Consider the following 8445-nt stretch of genomic DNA (forward strand, 5'->3'; position numbering starts at 1 on the left):
GACCTGAAGGGTTGTAGTGGGAAAATGACTGGCAGCAGATATCCTAGCAGCCTCCCACATCAACCTTGGGCTTCCTTGCCCTCCAGGAACATCACTGATGTGCATAAAACCAGAGTCTGAATCACAGGCTGTCCAGACCCTGACTCTGTGATGGAGGCTTCAGGGAATGGAGGACGGTCTTGCTTAGTTGTAGACATGGAGGTCAGGCTGCCCTCCTAGCACAAGTCCTGTCTTCGGGACAGAGCTCAGGCTTCACCCTGGCCTGCTGGAGGTCAGGGGCAGCCTGGGCCCCTCCATTCCCTACAGACTTCCAGCAGGCATCTCTATGCTATCAAGCTGTCAATAACTTGGGTGGCTGGTGGTATTCACCAGTAAGTTAGAAAAAGGACAAGGGGGTGATCTCCAGAGATGGTGCTCAGGGTCCTCTTACTTCGGGACCTCAGTTGGTGGGGCAGGGTTTATCCACACATGCCCAAAAGCAAGGCCGTTTTTTTGCAAAACAAAGCTAAGGCCTCAGCTTGACCCTGGGGCTTCTGGCACGGATGTATAAGTTGTCTGGTTCCACAAGGGTCAAATTGGTGGCTGAGCATTTTAGAAAGAGGCTTGCCATCCGTATTTGGCCTGAAGGTGGCAGCTCTTCCCAGGTCTCGAGAAGGTTGGGAATTTCCTTCTCAAAGCCCTTTAAAGTAGGCCAGCTTCTCTCTTCACTGCCTGGACCATCTCCAACTTTTGGAGATTATGAAACAGCCTCACTTCTGTTTTCAGAGATTTGTTGCAGAAATTGTCCACACCACCCGCTGCTCCAAAACCCAAGAGGCACAGCGCAGCCCTTAGCAAAAGGGCCAGCGTGCCCCAGGAGTCCAGTTGATGTGATGTAAATGCCTTTCATGCCACTGCCTAGTCGGGCGGCCTTGGCTCAGCGACTGAGCCCCTCTGAGAAAGAGTCCGAATTTCTGTGGTTGCCTCCCTGTCCTCCGGCCCTCTGGCTTTTCTGAACATAAACCACACTGCTGGAGCCAGCAGGCCAAGTGGATATGAAGGGTGAGTGTGGAGACCATGAAAAGATGAAAGCACATCTAGCTCCAACAGCATCCGCAGCTGGCACCCAGTGAAGCTGGCAGAGTGGTGTCCACCCCGCATCTTCTGTGCTAGGAGAAGCAGTGCGCACCCTGCTGGGCAGGTTGGGGACTGCAGCTCTAGCCTCTGCCTCCAAGCAGCCCGGGGAGCGTCTATGAGAATAATAACTACAGCCAACACTTAGACGCTAAATGCCCGGCATTCTTCCAAGCAAATTTATCTAGTAATTTGTTTAATGCTAACAATGGCCCTGTACTGTTGGTATCCAACTTTATAGATGCTAAAAATTGCCCAAGATCACAGGACTAATAAGGGGCAGTTCTAAGACTCACACCCAAAGCAATCTGTCTTGGCTCCAGTGCTGAACTGTGGTGCCTAAAGATACCATCAGTATCACTTTCAACAGGGGCAAGACACAGAATCTTGGAGGAGCAGATTTCAGGGACCCAAGTCTGCCCAGCATACAGAGCAAAGAGCTCCATCTCTGCCACCAGCATAGCATGCATGCTCTAGGGTCCAAGTAGCGGCCAGCAAAGCCAAAGGGCAGCCCATCTTTGGCATGGAGAAATGAAGCCATGAGTTGTTCATTTCCAGGGGGTTAGTCCTCTCCTGAGCTCCCTCCGTGGACACCAGAGCTCAGTCATTCCTTTGCAAACCCTGAAACCCTGAAACAGCCCAGTGCAGCTGCCCCCTGACAAGACAGCAAATCCTGGGGAGAATAGCAGAATTAGAAAAATGAATGTCAAATGCCCCAGTGGAAGCTACATAAACATTAGAATGGAAATTAAGTAGGAGAAAAGACAGCTTGGAATGGACTTTGGGGACTGCTTTTTTTCAATCAGTAGTTTGCCTTTCAAAGAGAAAAGTAAACATTAAATACAAAGCAAATGTTGGGGGGGGAGGGGGAGAAGGAATCTGCTTTCCTGCTGGTAACCCAGATATTCTGGCTGGCCCCACCTCTACAGCCCCTGGAGCGGATAAAAAGGGCATATTTCTACATAACTAACCTTCAGCAAGAAGTCGGCATCAGGAGCACTGGGAGCAGAGTGGGGGCAGCCATAATACATCAGCTGAAACTATTAGAGCCATTAATTGCTGCCGGAGATGATCCAAACTCTAACTTTTATAACCTGCAGAATTCCCAGGGTGCCCACGGCGCTGCGACATCCCAGGGCCTTCCTGCTGAACAACGGCAGCCATTGCACAGATCAGCCTGCCCTAATCCTCTCCTTTCCCTTCCCTTTCCTGCTTGGTTCCCAGTGCCTTATAGCCTAATTATTTCTGGGGATTGAAGGAGGTGGGGCCTGTGGAGGTTGGACTCTCATAATTATATTAAAAGCTTTTGACAGGACCAACCTTTCTGTCTTCTATTTCTGTCTTGTTGAAATTCTACTGTGCCACATTAATGGCTGAAATAAATGTGAGGGGAAGGATCCATCAACTCTTTCTGGAAACAGGAGACAGCACAGGGTACTGTGTGCCCAGTACTCATGTCCACAGGGAGATTTATGACTTGTTCTCTTGACTAATAAAAAGACTAGTCAGACTTGAATGGATTAAAAAAAAATCTGTTGTCTCAAAGTTAGATTCATTGCATTTGATTTCTTTATCCCAATATCAAATCATAAGGCTAACTAGGGGCCTGGAGGGCATGCGGTCCGCCCCCCTTCCTGTGTCATGGGCTGGATCTCTCCTAGTATCTCTGACCTATGGTGGCTATAAAAAGGTTAGTGCTGGGAAAATCAAGGCCACTGGACAGTCTTCAACTGGGATGCTGGCCAAGGTCCTGCTGCCCTCCATCCCCAGCCACTAGCTTCTCTGACCTCAAGGAGGGTTAACAATGTAAGAGCAGAATAACGGGCACACAAAGATCCAACCGGGGAGCAGGAAAGTTGGAAGCAAGGTGGCCTCACCGTGGACACGTAGCCACCACTCTAATAGGAATGAACATCACCAAATACGTACCACATGCCAGGCATTGAGTTAAGTACATGATATGACTCGTCCAAATTAAGCCTCATGACAGCATTATGAACAAGACATTAGTAGCCTATTTTATAGATGAGGAGGCACAGGCTGAGAGGGGTTGTGTAATGTGTCAAGCGCCACAGAGAGAGTAAGTTCATAAACAGAATTGTATTCATAATTGAGGGTTGAACCCAGAGAAGCTGAAGCCGACGCTGTTAACCCTGCATGAAATTTCCAATCCTGCACACGGTGGTGGGGAGAGGGTGGAGGGGCCAGGAGGTGGCAGGCAGTTATCTGTCCCCCACGTTTCTTGAAACTCTCTTGGAGTCTACAACTTTGCCCTTTGTCCTCTGCAACTGGCCTCCTCTCCACCTTTTCTCAGGAGGGCTTTCGCCAGGGTTTGGTGGGCTCTAGAGGGGTCTCAGTGAGAAACACAGCCCTTGTTATGGTTGGACATAGAACATCCCCTGAAGAGCTCAGGTATCAATGTTCAGAACTGATGTGATTACGACAGGAAGGTTGCAGTCACCTCAGTGGATAAATCCATTGCGATGGATTTGCTGGGTGGTAACTTAGGCAGGTGGAGCACGGCTGGAGGAGTCCTGGGTCCCTGCGACTGTGGCTTTAGAGACTGTGGTTTTGTCTTTGACTTTCCTTGCTCTCTCCCTCTCTCTGCTTCTCATTGCCACACCCTGAACTCTGTTAAAAAAAAAAAAAACTATGAGCAAATAAATCCCCTTTCCTCTAAGTTTTGTGGACAGTTAAGCGGTGGGAATGTTGATCAACACAGCCCTTGACAACCTTGGTCCCTCTTCATCCACTGGTCTTAGTGCGTGTTCTGAGTCTCACCACTATTCTGCCCTTCACACATTCCGGTTGGGGAAATGAAAACCTATTTTACAGGAGCCTAATCATTCTGAGAGTTTTATTATCACATTCCTGAGCTGAATTCATAATGAATGAACAAATTCCTATCCTAGAGCTTACTACACATGGCCAGGCCTCACTAGGCTGCTACGGCTTCAATCCGCCCTGTGTAGATCCGAGCACACTGTAAGTGACAGAAAGCCAGGCTTACAGGGGTTTAACAGAAGGGTGTATTTGTTGCACATACCTAGAAGGCTTCAGCTAGGTAGCTGATGGTGTTGGTCCAGCAGATTGGGGATATTAGAAGCAGCTGCTTTCAGCCTTTCTTTCAAGGCTGCAGGATGGCCAGTGCTATTGGAGGCACAGACCTCCATTAAACCAAGAAGACAGAGAGCAGAACGAAGCGCAGTGATCCTTTTTGTCAGAAATGGGTGGCCTTCCCAGAAGCCCGTCATGGGTTTCTCTCCCATTGACCAGGACTGTATCATGTGATCATAGCAGGGACTGACAGGGGACAATTGCCCTTTATAATGGAGATGTGAAGGACTCTCTGTTGAGTTATTCGACAAGTGGCATCTCTCAGAGAAACCACTTCTCAAGCACCGTCTAGCGCCAGGATTCCCACCCAGGCTCAGCCACTCACCATGAGGCTTCAGGACAGTCAGGTAACCTCTGGAGCCTCAACGTCCTCGCCTGTGAGATGGAGGGAATGGCCCTGCTCCACAGTAATGATCTGAGAATTCAGCAATCTACCGAGCAGCAAAGCACCCTCCCAGTGCCTGCTACACAGCTAACTGCTGGCTCCCCGTCAAACCAGAGGGGACAGATGGCAGATAGCAGAGTCAGAGCCAAGCTGGCCTTCTCCGACATCTGCCCTCTCCAGCCACGTGGAAGCCCAGGCCTAGTAGCACCAGGGATGAAAGCTCAAACAGCATATCAGGGCAGGAGAGCCCAAAGGTTCAAAGCCAGGGCCTCAAGGTCACAGGGCCTGGGTTTGACCTTGGTTCAGTCCCTGATCGGTGGAGCCCTAGTAAGTTACTACCTTCCCAGAAACCTTTCTCCCTAGATAGGAGCCGAGAGTGGTTCTGATGTCGCTGTGTTGTTATGAAAATTAATGTAATGCTGCTTATAAAACAGAGTCCTGCTGGGTATGGTGGTGCTTGCCTGTAATCCCAGTACTTGGGAGGCTGAGACAAAGCCAGCCTCATCAACACAGTGAGACTCTCAGAACCAAGTGAGACCCTGTTTCAAAAACAAAAACTAAAAAGGTCTGGGGATATAGCCTGGAGGTAGAATATCCCTGGGTTCAGTCCATAGTACCATAACAAACAAACAGTCTTCCATACAGCGAGTATATGGAGTGAAGCTGTTATATGAGGGTGAGGACTCTTCAGGCACTCGTCAGCCCCAGTCTCCACCTTTCAGGGCTGGTCTATGGTTCAGCAGTAGGCTCAGGCCTGGGTTTGAATCCCAGCTCTATCCACTGGGCTGCCCTTTACCTCTTAAAGCCTAACTTCACTCTCTTGCACGATGAGGATAGACCCTTGACTGCTGCCCCAGAGAAGCCAGGGTGGTAGAAAAGCAGGAAGTGCAGAGCCAGGTGCCTGGAGAGTGGAAAGGGTGCTGCGGACCTTCGTTAGGGCTACGAAGCTGTGACAGGCATGACCAGAGAACAGAGGTACTTGGCGTCTTTTCTGAAAGACTGCTCTGAGATTCTTCTAGAATCCTTGGACAAGGTGCTTGCTTTATGAAATTCGACAGCACCACCGCCCCCAGGCTCAGCCATAGACGTGGACCAGTTAAGTGAAGAGGAACGGACGCTGTCAGTCACCCTGGCCCTGCTCGTGGGGACCCATGTCGACGGGATAAGAGGCTGGGATGACAGGAGTCACGGGGTCAGCCTCTCTGAAGCAGCAATGGCTTTATGAATCTTCCTGACGTGGTTCAGGCTTTTGTGAGAGTGAGAAGAACACCCTGCGGTCTCTGCATGATGCTCTTTCCACACACAGATCCTGGGTACTACAGCTCAGGGAAATCTCAGCACTGGCCTCTGCGATTTAGAGAAGAAAATGGTTGAGAAGACAAAGCTTTGCTCTGTTTTACCAGAAATAGCTTCAGTCCAAGGGCTCTGTGAAGTGATTTCTACTGAGACTTTATAAGATCGCTCAGCATCCCGCCAGAACGGGGCACCGGAGGACTGAGGGGCCACCAGCCCAGGGAGCAGACCCGGATTCTGTGTACAGGATACAAAGGCTTAAACAGATGAAATGTTCTGCTGTCTCCTAGAATTACTGTCAGCTCACAACCTGCAGTTACAATAGGCCTCATTTCATCAGCTTTTAAAATAGAGATTGTTCAGTTCCCATGGTTCTCATAAAACAAATAAATAGTGAAACCCTTCTGTGTATTCTCTCATCCCAACGCAAGAGTTGTCTGCAAATGAGAAAGGAGGAAAGCGAGGTACAAAAATTACTGCATCATTTTCCTAAAGTTCCAAGTAGGAAATTGCAGACCGGGCTCAAATGTAGGGCTCTTCTGACAGTACCATTTTGTTTACTTCCTTAGCAGGTGTCTCGCCCATGCATGGGAGAGTGACGGGATCAGCCCTGGATTTCTCTTGGGGCCAGCAGAGGCTTGTGGCTGGCGGCACAGGAGCTGGTCTGAGACGTGTGGCTTTGACACTACCTGCCTTGTGACTTCGCCCTTCACAGAGTTTGTTGTTCTATCACCAAAATAGGGAGAGAGTCTGCTACTCTCTCAGTATTATTGCCAGGCACATGACATATGCCCAATAAATGATGATTATTGTTATCATTAATAATAACATCCTCTAGAATCGCGCGTGTGCACGCGCGCACGTGTGTGTGTGTGTGTGTGTGTGTGTGTGTGTGTGAGAGAGAGAGAGAGAGAGAGAGAGAGAGAGAGAGAGAGAGAGAGATGAGATATGCTGGAGTCAAACCCAGAGGCATTCTACCTCTTAACTACACCTCCAACCCTATTTTATTTTTTTTATTTCGACAAAGAGTCTCACTAAGCTGCTGAGACTCTCACTAAGTTGCTGAGGTGAGCTGTGAACCTGTGATCTTCCGGACTAAGCCTCCCGAGTACTGAGATTATACATACCCTCCATCACAACTGGCTTAGATCACTCTTATTTAATGGTCTGGCACCAACAACCAGGACAGTCCTCTTCGACTTCATGTGTTTATTTGAATTGGTGTACCGAGCTTGAGCGTGGTGGCTCATGCTTGTAATCCCAGTACTTGGAAGGCTGAGATAGGAGGGTTGCAGATTGGCCAAGCATCCACAACTTATTAAGAACCTGGCTCAAAATACAAAATAAAATGTGCTGGGGGTATAATTCAGAGAATACCCCCTGGATTCATTCCCCAGTACCAAAAAAAAAAAAAAAAAAAAAAAAAAAGGATGTACTGAAATGTTTGAGGGGAACTTAACTTTAATGCAGGCCTTCAGAGTTCAGGGACTCTCATTTTTTCTGGGATGTCCATATCTTTCCTCCTCTCTGTGATACTACCTTGTACATACTTGTTTTTAGATTTAATCCTTTTAGATGATAAAAGGATTGATATACAGATACATCAATGCAGTCAGCTTAAACAAACATCTGCAGAAGAACCCCGCAATTCTGGATGAATTCACTGTAGCAGATTTGGAGTAGAGGAAATGAAGAAAGGTTGAGCAGGTTACACTCAGTGGTTTGATTAGAGCTTTCCCTCTGAGGATATCTGCCCTCAGGCAGAGCCCACAGACAGGCCGGGCTGTGTGTGGTTCTCTACCCTCAGTACCGCTTGTATTTCCCTTAAATATGTACTGGTAAGGAGATTGCTGGATCATGTGGTAGTCCTTCTCGAGTTTTTTGAGGAGCCTCCATACTGTTTTCCATAATGTCTGTACTAATTATACTCCCATCAACAGTATACCAATGTCCCCTACAGAAGGGAACTTTAAAACACTACACCCTGTTCATGGGCAAAAATCATTTTTCTACACTCAATCAATTATTTCATTTTCTGTCCATGTCTTCTGCCCTCTCTCAAGGGACTCTCTCCCCAGCCCTGACACAAAACCAGACACCATGCGACTATTTCCAGTACAGAGGGTCCTTGGTCAAAATAACTAGCTCTGTCCCCTTCCCACTGTCCGTCCAGGGTTAATAGGGAAATCTCAGAGGCTGCAAAACATGGGCGTGCACTCGGATGTCTGGGTTTGTGCCGTGGTTTCCCACTTAGAGCTATGTGAGACTGGACGAGTTAATCTTTCTGTTACCATATTCCCCATTGGTAGTGCGGTGATCTAAGCTTTGTAATGAGAATCAGGAGAGTTAAGGGAGGCGGAGCGAGCTCACAACATTTATCAGTAATTGCTATTGTCATTGATTGTGAGGCCATCTCATAAATCGCCCTACTCACATGAAACAGATACTATCTGTGTCCTGACCACTCCCTGAGGTCATCCGGGGTTTTGGATGTCCTTTGGAAACAAGAGCAGGACATCACACAGCACTCCATTATT

The sequence above is a fragment of the Muscardinus avellanarius genome (genome assembly GCF_963383645.1).
Source record: "Muscardinus avellanarius genome assembly, chromosome: 4".
Lineage (NCBI taxonomy): Eukaryota > Metazoa > Chordata > Mammalia > Rodentia > Gliridae > Muscardinus > Muscardinus avellanarius.